Raw genomic sequence first — 13,230 nt, 5'->3', positions numbered from 1 at the left:
ACCTAATGACCAATTATAACTGTTTTTCAAACCTCATATACTAAATTGTTTGTTTTGAAACCTCTGACCAAATCAACACTCAATTCAAACCTCAAGGAAAAAGATGTATTTTTCTTCCATAAAAGCCATGACCCTAACTATGTACGTGTCTTAAAATAGATTTGTTCGCTTGATAATTACCAGACAAATTCTATTTCGCAGTGAAGGAAGTGGTAAGATAGTAAGCCTAAGATCCAAAATTTTGAGTTGACATGTGTATATTTGTAGCACTACACCAATATCTTATCATGCGTTAAAGAATGGAGAGACTTTGAAAGCAATGACTTGAAAGAAAAAAAAAATATCATAGTGAAGCTTGGATGAAAAAAGAATGATAATGAAATTTACGGTGATAGTCACAAAGTTAAACAAAATTTAAAAATCCTATTATGAATTATAGTAAAAGAAGAAAAGGAAGAAAAGGAAGAAAAAAAACTTTAAGTTGAAAATACTCTTTTACATTCATATATTTAAGTTTATATATCTTATTATTGATAACTAAAGATCAATAAATTAATTTACTACGTACGATTAATTGTAACAATTGTAAATAAGTAAAATAAAAAGAGACAAAATGTCCAAAAATATTTATTTCGAAGAAAATTTGTTGAGTATGAATTGTATGGTTACGAGTTATGCCTTAAAATGAATGACAATTTCAAATTAGTTTTGCCTACGAACAAGGAAACTATAAAATAGTGTAACTATGAATCTCCAGGTGAATTTGATCCTGGCCAGGATGAATACTAGTCGCATGCTTAACACATGCAAGTCAAATGGGAAGTGAAACCGAACTTAGATGTCCATGGGATGAGGTCCCCATCCCCGCCTCTTATTTCATTCTCCGTCCTAGCGAATTTTTCCGGGGAACAGGACGAGGATTTTCCCAAGGAAAAAATTCATCGCCTTTATTTTTTTCTAACAATTTTTTTATTTCAATTAAATATATATATTTCTTAATAATTCCTTAAATATTTCCAATACAATTTTAATTTAAATAAAATATTATCAATTTTACTAATAAAAATAATAATATACATTTAAATTGAAAAGATATAATTAAAATGTTAAGTTCTCATAATTTGTAAAAATTAAAATTCAACAACTCAAATTTCCTATTTTAAATATTATAACATCTAAGAAATTAAAGTAATAAAGTCTTAAACTTAAAAATATAAAACATCCATAATTATCTTAACAAATTCTACAATATTATATAATAATAATATATATATATTATATAACACATATATATATTTAAAATTATATACAAAAGTCGAGGCATGGCCGGGGAAATGTCTCGAGTTGTGAATGGAAAAAAAAATAATTTTCTACTCCCTCACCATTCCTTGTATATTCGGAGATTCTCATCCCGTCTGGAGTAGGTCCCCGCATGCCCAGATTTTTTGGACATCTCCGGGGTCCTATTTTAGGTGATCCATTTAGTAGGCCTACAATTGAAGTCCGTTTCAGTGATGGCCCAAATCCGACGGTCCAGATGAGAGATGGCGCAAATTGTATATATATAAACTAGGGTTTCAAAGAGAAACCCTAACTGGTGGTGTCTTCAGCAGGCTGAACTGAAGCTTTCTTTCCAATGGGTATGTAACTTAGCTACTCTTCCTGAGATAATCCTGCGGTTTGTTCTTACTATTTTTCATGATCTTTGAGTTTAGATTGTTTATGGAGGAGCTTAGATTAGATTGTTTAATGCTTTTGTTTGATGAAATCGAAATAACTTCTTTTATCGTTTTGAATTTTTTCTTTTTCTTGTGACATTTGGAAAAATGGGGGGTTTTCTTTTAGCAAATTGAATGATTCTGGATTTTTGAATTATTTTTATTTTCTTTCGTTTCTTGTATTTTAATACTCTCTCAGTTTAGATTAATGATAGAATAGCTTGGATTAGATTGGTACGACCTTACTTGAACATGATCTATTCTATAGGTTCTACTATTGTGTCCTCAAGTTTTAAGCTTGGATTAGATTGTATATGTTTTGTTTGATGAAATCGACAAGGTTTCTTCTATGTTTCTGATTTTTGTATGTATGTGTTTCAATTTGGTTCCTTCAATGCTAAAAGTTTCAATCGATAAAAATGTGTTTCAATTTTGTCTTTGTAGAAGCCGACAAAATTTTCCTAACCATTTTTTATAAGAAATTGAAGTGTACCCTCTTTATCTTGGTGTAAAATGGATTCTTTAGCACATTCCCATTCTCATTTTGCAGCAAGTGTGGAGATGCTTTTTTCAAAGTTTTCTAATAGATATTTTTTCTCTTTGTTACTTCTCACCATTTTCAATCCTTCCGTTTAAATTTTTTATGGAGGAGCCTAGATTAGATTACTGTATGTTTAGGATTGACGAAACCAAAAGAGAGTATCTTCTTCTGAATGGTTTTGTTTTTGCATGGTCTTGAATTTGTAATTTTTAGAAATAAGGGCGTACAAGTACGTTTCGGAACTATAGAGGAAGAAGCAGTCTGACGTGATGAGGTTTTTACAGAGGGTGAGATGCTGGGAATATCGCCAACATTCATCCATTGTCCGTGTCACTCATCACACTGGCCTTGATAAAGCTCGCCATCTTGGTTACAAGGCCAAGCAGGTAAGAAAGTATTCTATCATTTCCTGATAAAGTTGTTTTCATCTAGCCTTCAACGGCTTTTTCTAAGCGATCTGATTAGCATATTTTTCAGTTGTCATGTCATTGGTATCCTTATTATCTTTTATTTCATATGTTTTTTGTTTGTTGTTTGGAAGTTCTAGAGTAACATTGTATCTTGTCTGGCTAACTTTGATGGTTTAATTGTTTTGTACACTCTGTAATTAGGAATTTGCTTCTGTGAAGATTGTGGTAAAGTTTGGATGTTTACAGTTTTTAGCATTCTGTTTGAGCATTACACATTGAAGTTTTAACCTATTAACATTCTTTTTCAAGAACACATAATCATGATTAACCAACCTTGTGGACAAATGAGCTCTGATGTGAAGAGTCTTCTCTCATACTTTTTGGTTGAGTTTTTATTCTGATATCACATTTGCATAAGCCTCAATAGTAAGTGTAGAATTTTGTTGCAGGGTTATGTGGTTTACAGGGTCCGTGTGAGACGTGGTGGTAGGAAGAGGCCAGTTCCCAAGGGTATTTGTATGGAAAGCCAACCAACCAGGGTGTTACCCAATTGAAGTTCCAGCGCTAAAAGCAGTCAGTTGCAGAAGAACGAGCAGGGAGGAAGTTGGGTGGTTTGAGGGTTCTCAAGTCGTACTGGATCAGCGAGGTGATTGATTGTACATCGTTTTATTTCATTAGATAACTTGAGGCTAGGAGCAATGTTGCGATCTGAAATTGAGGTTGTGCCCTTAGTGTTCAACTTATTAAATCCTTGCATACCATTCTCTGTCTTATCAACTTTTCTGACCGTTCTTGAAATCAAAACAAGATCCTACCTTCAAATACTATAAGGTCATTTTGGTTGATGTTGCCTATAATGCGGTTCGCAATGACCCAAGAATCAGCTAAATCTACAAACTAGTCCATAAGCATAGGGAGCTCAGAGGACTTACATCCACTGGCAAGAAGTACAGGGGACTTCGAGGAAAAGGACACTTACACCACAAGACCAGGTCTACTCGCAGAGCGACCTGGAAGAGGAACAACACTCTCTCCCTTCGTCGTTATCGTTGAGTTTGGTATTGTTTTTCTCTGGTTTATTATTTATATTATAAGCATTCTGTTTGTTGGGGAATGGAGTGGAAGTTACTTTGATTTAAAAAGTTTTGAACTTTTATAAATTACATTGAGAATTGTCTGGATCTTTCTAAACTAACTCCTTAAGTACCACTAATTTCTCTAATGAACAATAGATCATAGTCCTACTATGACTAAACCCCTCTCGAGCCAAGAGAGGGAGTGTGGCACCTCATTGTTCAAGCCCTGGAATCAGCCCTTAAGGGAGCAATTTATCTACTTACTCATTTTTCAGGGAAGGAGTGAATTCCCTCTTGTGTAGCTGAGTTCCCAGCTCCCTAATCAGACGAATCCCTAATCGTAGACTAGTCAAGTCGGCGATCTGGCCACTCTTACCTATGCAAATCAAAGAACCGCTGTCATAGGTAAGAGTTCACAACTCACTCAAGATTAAGGTCATGTTACCTATGGTCATCCTTGTGAAATGAAAGTCTCAATTATGAACGGCACGAGACTAAACATTTCGTGGTCCGGTCTTATACAAACTTCTTTGTATCGAATATTCCTGCTTGCATGTCTAATACATGAATGATCAATATCATATCATTTGTAACACCTACAAAGCGGGCCATACTCGTAGTGTTACCTGGATAAGGTATCCCTCATTATTCATATACTACGACCATTTAGGTTATCACTTAAAAAGCGATCCACTTATATGTCTCCATATACATATTTAAGTTATAACGATAACCATGGATCTTAATTTATTGGTTTGTGATTAATGCAACTAAAATATCAAATATTTCATAGACTAGAGTGAATCATATACCATATTGAATGAACTCTTATACAAGAGTACCTATGAGTGGAAGCAGATCTTTCACATATACATTCAAACATACAGATATGCATTCACAATGCTAAATTACTGACATGCTTAAATTATCAATAAATAAGAGACCAAGAGATCATACCAGTTGAAGACTTTTCTTCACAAGAAATCTCGCTTTTGTTGGAACGACAAGCTATCGTTTAGCAACACCCAATCGTCTACCACGAATAGTCTCCACACGAACAGAAGGAAACGGGGACGACACCACCACTTGGAGCCCTCAGTATTCTCGAAGTGAGAATTCAAAGGGTGGACTTTGTTCGGATTTGGTAGAGGGGAGGAGGAAAAGAGATCGTATACAACGATCAAGCAAGTGGGAGAAAGACTCGTCTATCGTATAGAAAAAATTCTTGATCGTTGAAGTATATGATCATGTAGGAAAAGGTAAGCGATCGTTTATAGATCGTGTAGAAAAAGCTAAGCGATCGTCTATACGATCGTTTAGTAAAGCTCGGGCACTAAACGATCATTTAGTAAAAGATAAACGATCGTATAATCAATAGCGCGCGCGGGTGTAAGCGATAAGCGATCGTTCAACACTATCATATAGGCTTTGATTTTACTAAGTGATGACACACTCCCTTTTCTTTTTAAATCTCGCACTACACCGTGAGCTATTTAAGCGTCTCAAAACGATTTCTCATCTTACTCATTCGTTACGAAAACAGAAGAGACACCGGCCAATTATCCCATAACTGTCCAATTAATAAATAATAAATATAATCACATTATATTCATAACCTATGGTTTAATATCATATATTAACCATAGAATTTTTCCTCCACTAGATATAAATCATATTTATATCCAATTTCCTCCAAATTAATGTATCTCATACATAAAGTCAATTATATCATATATAATTAATTAGTTCAATTATATCATATATAATCGAACTCCCTCTTGTCAATTTGAACATTTCAAAATGACCTAAAATCGATCCTCAACATGTATCCAAGCTACTAAGGAGACCTTATGGTCCTATGGCTCGAAGCTCCAACGGTACGTGAATAACTGACTAAATTCTGTAGCCACGATACCACCATCCATTAACTGCCAGACATTCTACTAAAGACCGATATCTGAACTCTTCTTACTATAGATATATTTATATGTCCATTGGATATAACGAATCATCAGTACGATAATCCTTCACAAATGTTTAGCTGGGCCAATTTACTGTTTTGCTCATGTAGTTACATCTAACTCCTTAAATACCACTGATCCCTCTAACTAACAATACAACATTGTCTTACTATATGTGAACATCTCTCGGGCCATGAGAATGTGTGTGGTGTCACATTGTTCAAGCCTCGGGATCAACCCTTAAGGGAGCAATCTATCTACTTACCCCTGTTTCGGGAAAGAAGTGAACTCCATCTTATGAAGCTGAGTTCCCAGCTTCCAAATCAGACGAATCCTCAAAATGGTAGGTCTGAGTCGGCGTTTTGGCCACTCGCACCCAAGCAAATCAAAGAACCGCCCTCAATGGCAGGAGTTCTTAACTTTACAAACCTCCTTAGCAACTTCACAAGCCACTACATACTCGGACTCTATCGTGTAGTCGGTGATGCACCCCTGCTTAGTGCTCCGCCACACTATAGCTCCTCTGTTAAGAGTAAAAACTGACCCTGAAGTGGACTTCTAAGAGTCCTTATCAGTCTGAAAGTCAAAATTCGTATATCCCATAAGGATCAAATCCCTAGACCCATACACGAGCATGTAGTCCCTCGTTCTCCGAAAATACTTGAGGATGTTCTTAACTACGGTCCAGTGACCTTGGCCTGGGTTAGACTGATACCTACTGACTATTCCTGCAGCATAGCAGATGTTTGGCCTAGTGTAGAGCATCACATACATCAAACTACCAACAACATATGCATATGGGACCCGTCTCATCTCCTCAATCTCTTAAGGCAACTTAGAACACATGTCCTTAGACAAAGTGCCTCCATGCCTTAATAGTAGTAGGCCCCTTTTGGAGTTCTGCATCGAGTACTTGAATAAGATCTTGTCAATGTACGATTATCAATATACGATGCCTAAGTCAGTGCTAGCACTTTGTTCTTACGATCTCGAAAGATCTGTATACCCAGAATAAACTGAGCCTCTCTCAAATCTTTCATTTGGAATTGAGTCGCTAGCCAATTCTTAACTGCAGTCAGTAGACCTACATCATTCCCAATGAGTAGTATATCGTCTACATACAATACTAAGAAAACTACTGAACTGTTGACGATCTTCTTGTAAACACAAGGTTCATCAATGTTTTGGTCAAAGCCATACGATTTGATCGTAGTATCAAACTGAATATTCCAAGATCAAGACACCTATTTCAGCCCATAAATGGATCGATTCAGTTTGCAAACTTTTTGCTCTTGACCTTTGGCAATGAATCCTTCAGGTTGCACCATGTAAATGGTCTCCTTAAGATTGTCATTCAGAAAAGCCGTCTTGACGTCCATTTGCCAGATCTCATAATTATAATAAGCGGCAATGGAAAAGAGGATACATATCGACTTTAACATGGCAACAGGTGAGAAAATCTCCTTATAATCAACTCCCTCCACTTGGGTATAACTCTTTGCCACAAGTCGAGCCTTGAAGGTTTGCACCTTTCCATCAGCACCCCGTTTGCGCTTGTAGATCCATTTACAACCTATAAGACTTACCCCATCAGGTTGATCTACAAGATTCCATACAGAGTTGAAGTACATTGACACCATCTCGAGATTCATGGCTTTGACCCATTCATCCCAGTTAACATCCTTTATTGCCTTTTGATAAGATGATGGATCCTCAACGTCGCCATCTGCCACCATAGCTAGGATTTCTATGAAACCCAGATAGCGATTAGGAAACCCTCCCACTGCATCGAGGTTCCCTCAATTCTTAAGGTGGAACCGACCTACCAGATGAACTATCATTAATAACTCTGGCTGATGAAGCAGGTTCTTCAACAACTCTTGTTGAAGTTTCAGTAGTTTCGTTGGAAAGCTCACGTAACACGACTTTACTACGTGGACTGTGCTCCCTGATATGATCCTCCTCTAGGAAAGTAGCATTCGTGGATACAAACACCTTGTTTTTCAGACGGATCATAAAAATAACCCCCTCGTGTACCTTTGGGGTAGCCTACAAAGAGGCACAAACTCAACCGTGATTTCAACTTCTCGGGATTTTCCTCAAGCACATGTGATGGGCAATCTCATATATGGAAGAGACGTAAACTATCTTTACGGCCATTCCACAGCTTCAGAGGTGTTCTTGCAACACACTTGGAAGGAAGTTGAGTTTATATACCACAGTCTCCACTGCGAAACCCCAAAACGAGTCCGGTAAGGAAGCGTAACTCATCATCGAACGAACCATGTCCAACAAGGTTCTATTTCTCCTCTCCACTACACCATTATGTTGAAGTGTACCCGACGCTGAGAGTTTGGGAAACGATTCCATGTTCAAATAAATAGTCCTGAAACTCAGAATCCAAAAACTCTCCACCTTGATCCGATCGAAGTGTTTTAATCCGTCTATCCAAAGCATTCTCAATTTCAGCCTTGAATACTTTGGACTTTTCAAAAGATTCAGACTTTCGTTGCATCAGATAAACATACTCTAAAGTAATCATCGGTAAATCTGATAAAATACTCATAGTCTCTTCGAGCTCGCATATTCATATGACCGCAAAGGTCAGAATATACTAATTCTAGAGGCTCTTTGGCTCGATAACCTTTTCCAATAAAAAATCTTTTAGTCATCTTACCCTCAAGGCAAGATTCACATACTGGTAAAGAATTTTCTTCTAACACGCTTAGAAGGCCATTTTTCACCAACCTCTCAATCTTATTGAGATTGATGTGCTCTAATCGAAGGTGCCAAAGTTGGGCATTTTCTTTTAGAGAAACTTGTTGACGTTTAGATTGAATTACGAAAGATTTAAACATCTCTATGTTATAGAGGGAACATAAGGCTATCGGTCTTAGCACATACAAGTTATTTTCCAGTTTAGCTGTACAAATTTCAATACCATCCTTATGAATAAACACTTTATTTAATTTAAAAGAAAGAGTGTAATTGCATTATAACAGGCACTTTACAGAAATAAGATTCATTTTTAGTTCAGGAACTACAAAGACATCTTTTAATACAATAAACCTATTTTGTAAAGTTAACTGGATATCTCCCACTGCCACAGTTGAGACGACGTGCCGGTGCTTACTCGCAACGTCATCTCACCAGCCTCCAACTGTCACCAGGATCTAATCTCCTGAAAAGAAGAACAAACATGATTAGTGGTGCCCGAATCAATTATCTAGGTAGAATCATCATTCTCCACTAAACAAGTTTCTAACACAAGTAAATCACATTTACCTTTGTCTGCCTTGGCCTTAGCCTTGGCTACCTTCTTTTCCTTCATATAGCGAGGATAATTCCTCTTCCAGTGTTCGTTTTGGTTGTAGTGGAAACATGTTCCTTTTTCAACCGACGGTGGATGCTTCTTCTAGGCGAAAGGTGGTGGGTTAGCAGGCATTTTCCCTTTCCCTATATCACCTTTATTTTTCTTCCTTTTTCCAGAGTTAGAAGTTGAAGGTGCAGACTTCGTCCCTGAGGTCGAACCTCAATGGAACTTTTTAGAAGACGAGATAACATTTGCCTCACCTCCCCTTTCCTTCTTACTTTTCAGCAAGGATTGGTAAGTCTGCAACTCGTTGAGGAAAGTAGTAAGGGTATAATTCTCTTTGGTAAGAATTGTATTGCTAACAAAGTGGAGGAAGCTCTCCGACAATGAATGCAGGATAATGTTAACTTGACTGCCCTCATCGATTTTAGATCCATTCATCTCTGCCACATTGAAGTGGACCATCATATTAAGCACATGTTCATGAACAGAGGTGCCTTCCTCCATTTTGGAGCTGAAGATGTGTTTCAGAGCTTCGTGCTTGAGCTGTCCAGATGGTTGTCCGAACATTCCCTACAGGGACTCCATGATCTCACGTGCTGAGACCATGGGCTCATGTTTCTTGGCCAACACATCACTAAGACTGGCCATGATATAGGCTTAGGCCTTCTTGTTTGCCCGTGTCTAATGCTCGTATGCCCTCCCGAACATTTCGAGTAGCGTCCTGAGGTGGAATAGGAAAACAGTCCTCCGTAAGGAAAAACTTTAGATCCTTGATGATGAGTATCGTCGTGATCATATGTTTCTAGCTCGAATAGTTTTGGCAATTCAGTTTTTCGGCGCTAAGCAAACTAATAGTGGTTGTAGTCATATTAAAACTGTTGCTGAAAAATGAATAAACTTTTATAAGACTTTGCAAAACCACATTTTAACCAATTAGTTTTAGCAAAATAGTTTCCAAGTACCCTAAGTGATAAGACTTCTTTTTTACAATGATGCCCCAGCGAGGCAGGACAAACGTCACCGGTGGGATGATCAAATGTCCCTTCACTAGAATGAGACATCTCAACCATTAGGCAGAACCAACTCTTAGAACTGAATCTAACAACCACCATTTTCGATCTAGAACTGTTAACCCTTAATAATTCTGCGTAGGTGTAACCCCTCATTTTTTACCCCAGATTCTTACCCTAACGCACTCACCATAGTGAAAAAGTAGATTAGGACGAGAGACTAAGTAACGTTATCCTCTTACAGGAGATTAAATAAAGAAACATGCAAAACAACCATCCTACAAAGGGACACTCCTAGGGTGCCTCGAGGCGATGCGCAAAAACTTTATTTAATCCAACGAGAGAGACTGTGGGATATGCTGTCGCACTTCCCGCTCCCACTTACTATGAACATTCTCTTCATCCACCTTGATATTGACCTACCCAAACACCATCCCTAGGACACTCCCAGGGTGCCACGAGGCCGAGGATAGATCTCACGGTGTGGGCAATAAGGGAGAAATACGAGAAGTTTAAATGAAGCAGCATATACCCAAGTACCTCCCACTGAATGTTCTACCCAGGGGTTCATTAACCTAGAAAATCCGAGTACTGATTAAAATCTAAGTCATTTATTAAGTCTGCTAAAAAACAACATTTGTATTTGAAATAAAACAAGTTCAAGTAGTCACATATAAACTCTTTAATGGATTGTCCTTAACTTGCATGCATGCATCAAATCTATCTAATTCACCTTTCCAGGTAGGTTCCTAGGTAGGGGTGTTCCGTTGCCGTCACCTTAAATACCCCAGCCTAGACAGAACCAGCCTTAGACAAAATGTCACTTATAGATAGATTTGCTATACGTTAACCTTTAATTATTGATTTTAGTTCTAATTTCATTTTATAACCTTTTATAAAAGAAACAACTAAAACAAACATTGCCACATAACGAGGTATTTATAACGCTTATAAATATAACGCTTAATAAATAATGCATGCATAAATTTAACTCTTATATTATATGATGCATGAGCATGCACTTATGTAATTTAAATCATGCTTCTCTAAATCATACACTTATAATAAAGAGAAGATGCCTGACCAATGCATAAACTAAGGTGGGATTTTTCTATATGTACATACTACATGACATAAAAAAAATTCATTGCATGTATAAAACTATAGATTAATGAACCGGGACGAACCAACACGAATCCGGAATGAAAATTCTATCTATTACATTATTCCACCGAGAAAACCAGTTCACGAGCGAATTGGGTCTTGAACCGCCAGGCGAAGCTCCATCGTTTAGTAAATGTCTCCAGGTAAACGATCGTGTAGCACATACTAGACGATAGCGAGAAAGCTAAACGATCACATAGACGTCAACGAGGTGTGAAGCCTGATCGTCTAGACGATTGCTTAAGACACGAAAGGTAAACGATTTACCACATATTTACTCTGCGATCGTATAGTCAGTAACTAAGCGATGAGGTTTGCTGAGCTATACGATCGTCTAGTGCGCATGCGCGTTAAACGACACCTGAGCATCCAATACTCAGCTATCGTCTACCCTATCGTCTAAATGACCCGCCAACACTTGATCGTCTTCTTCCTTGAAGAACAGCAACCCTTGCTTCGAACTTTATCACGAACGACTCAAGACCTAAACTAACTTTGAAATTACAGACTCGATAGCAATTAATTGTGCCAAAAAACACAGGGGCCTTTACAATTAACTGGAAATGTAAAAGAATTTAACAAACCGAGGTTTCATCCCAGAAAACTCCATTAATCCATACATCCACAAATGATTTAACAATTAAACAGAGAGTAGACATGTTGTACCCACCGAGAATGTAAATGCAATTCTTTTGCAACAATGAATTGGAAGATCAGAAACCTGGCTTTGATACCAATCGAAGGAACTCTTATACAAGAGTACCTATGAGCGGAAGCAAATCTCTCCAATTCATTGTGATAGAATTTCCACATATACATTCAAACATACATATATGTATTCACAACGCTAAATTACTGGCATGCCTAAAGGATCAATAAATAAGAGACCAAGTGATCATACCAGTTAAAGACTTTTCTTCACAGCAAATCATACCAGTTGCTATCGTTCAATAACACTCAATCGTCTACCACGAACAGTCTCCACACGAACAGAAGGAAACGGGGATGATACCACCACTCGGAGCCCTCAGTATTCTCAAAGTGAGAGTCCAAAGGGTGGGCTTTGTTCGGATTTGGTAGAGGGGAGGAGGAAAAGAGATCGTATACAACGATTAAGCAAGTGGGAGAAAGACTCGTCTATCGTATAGACAAAATACTTGATTGTTTAGGTGAAGTATATGATCGTGTAGGAAAAGATAAGCGATTGTCTATAGATCATGTAGGAAAAGCTAAGCGGTCGTCTATACGACCGTTTAGTAAAGCTCGGGCACTAAACGATCATTTAGTAAAAGATAAACGATCGTATAATCAATAGCGCGCGCGGGTGTAAGTGATAAGCGATCGTTCAACACTATCATATAGGCTCTGATTTTACTAAGTGATGACATACTCCCTTTTCTTTTTAAATCTCGCACTACACCGTGAGCTATTTAAGTGTCTCAAAACGATTCTTCATCTTACTCATCCGTTACGAAAACAGAAGAGACGCCGACCAATTATCCCATAACTGTCCAATTAATAAATAGTAAATATAATCACATTATATTCATAACCTATGGTTTAATATCATATATCAACCATAACATTTTTCCTCCACTAGATATAAATCATATTTATATCCAATTTCCTCCAAATTAATGTATCTCATACATAAAGTCAATTATATCATATATAATTAATTAGTTCAATTATATTATATATAATCAAACTCCTTCTTGTCAATTTGAACATTTCAAACTGACCCAAAAACTGATTCTCAACTTGTATCCAAGCTACTAAGGGGACCTTATGGTCCTATGGCTTGAAGCTCCAACGGTACGTGAATAACTGACTAAACTCTTTAGTCACGATATCCACCATTTGTTAACTACCAGACATTCCACTAAAGACCGACAGTTGAACTCTTTTTACCATAGATATATTTCTATGTCCATTAGATATAACCAATCATCAGTAGGATGGCCCTTCACAGATGCTCGTAAGTACAGCTGGGCCAATTTACCTTTTTGCCCATGTAGTTACATCTTACTCCTT

At 37.4% G+C, this 13,230-nt stretch overlaps 1 pseudogene; it reads left to right on the top strand.

Annotated features, from left to right (window-relative positions):
* Window positions 1-2,480: 2,480 nt before the first annotated feature.
* LOC120068120 lies at window positions 2,481-3,722 on the top strand (annotated as a pseudogene).
* The last annotated feature ends 9,508 nt before the right edge of the window (window positions 3,723-13,230 follow it).

Source organism: Benincasa hispida, chromosome 12 (genome assembly GCF_009727055.1).
Source record: "Benincasa hispida cultivar B227 chromosome 12, ASM972705v1, whole genome shotgun sequence".
In the NCBI taxonomy this organism is placed as follows: Eukaryota; Viridiplantae; Streptophyta; class Magnoliopsida; order Cucurbitales; family Cucurbitaceae; genus Benincasa; species Benincasa hispida.
Note: the sequence above shows the minus strand (reverse complement) of the source record. Positions and strands in the feature narration are given on the sequence as shown.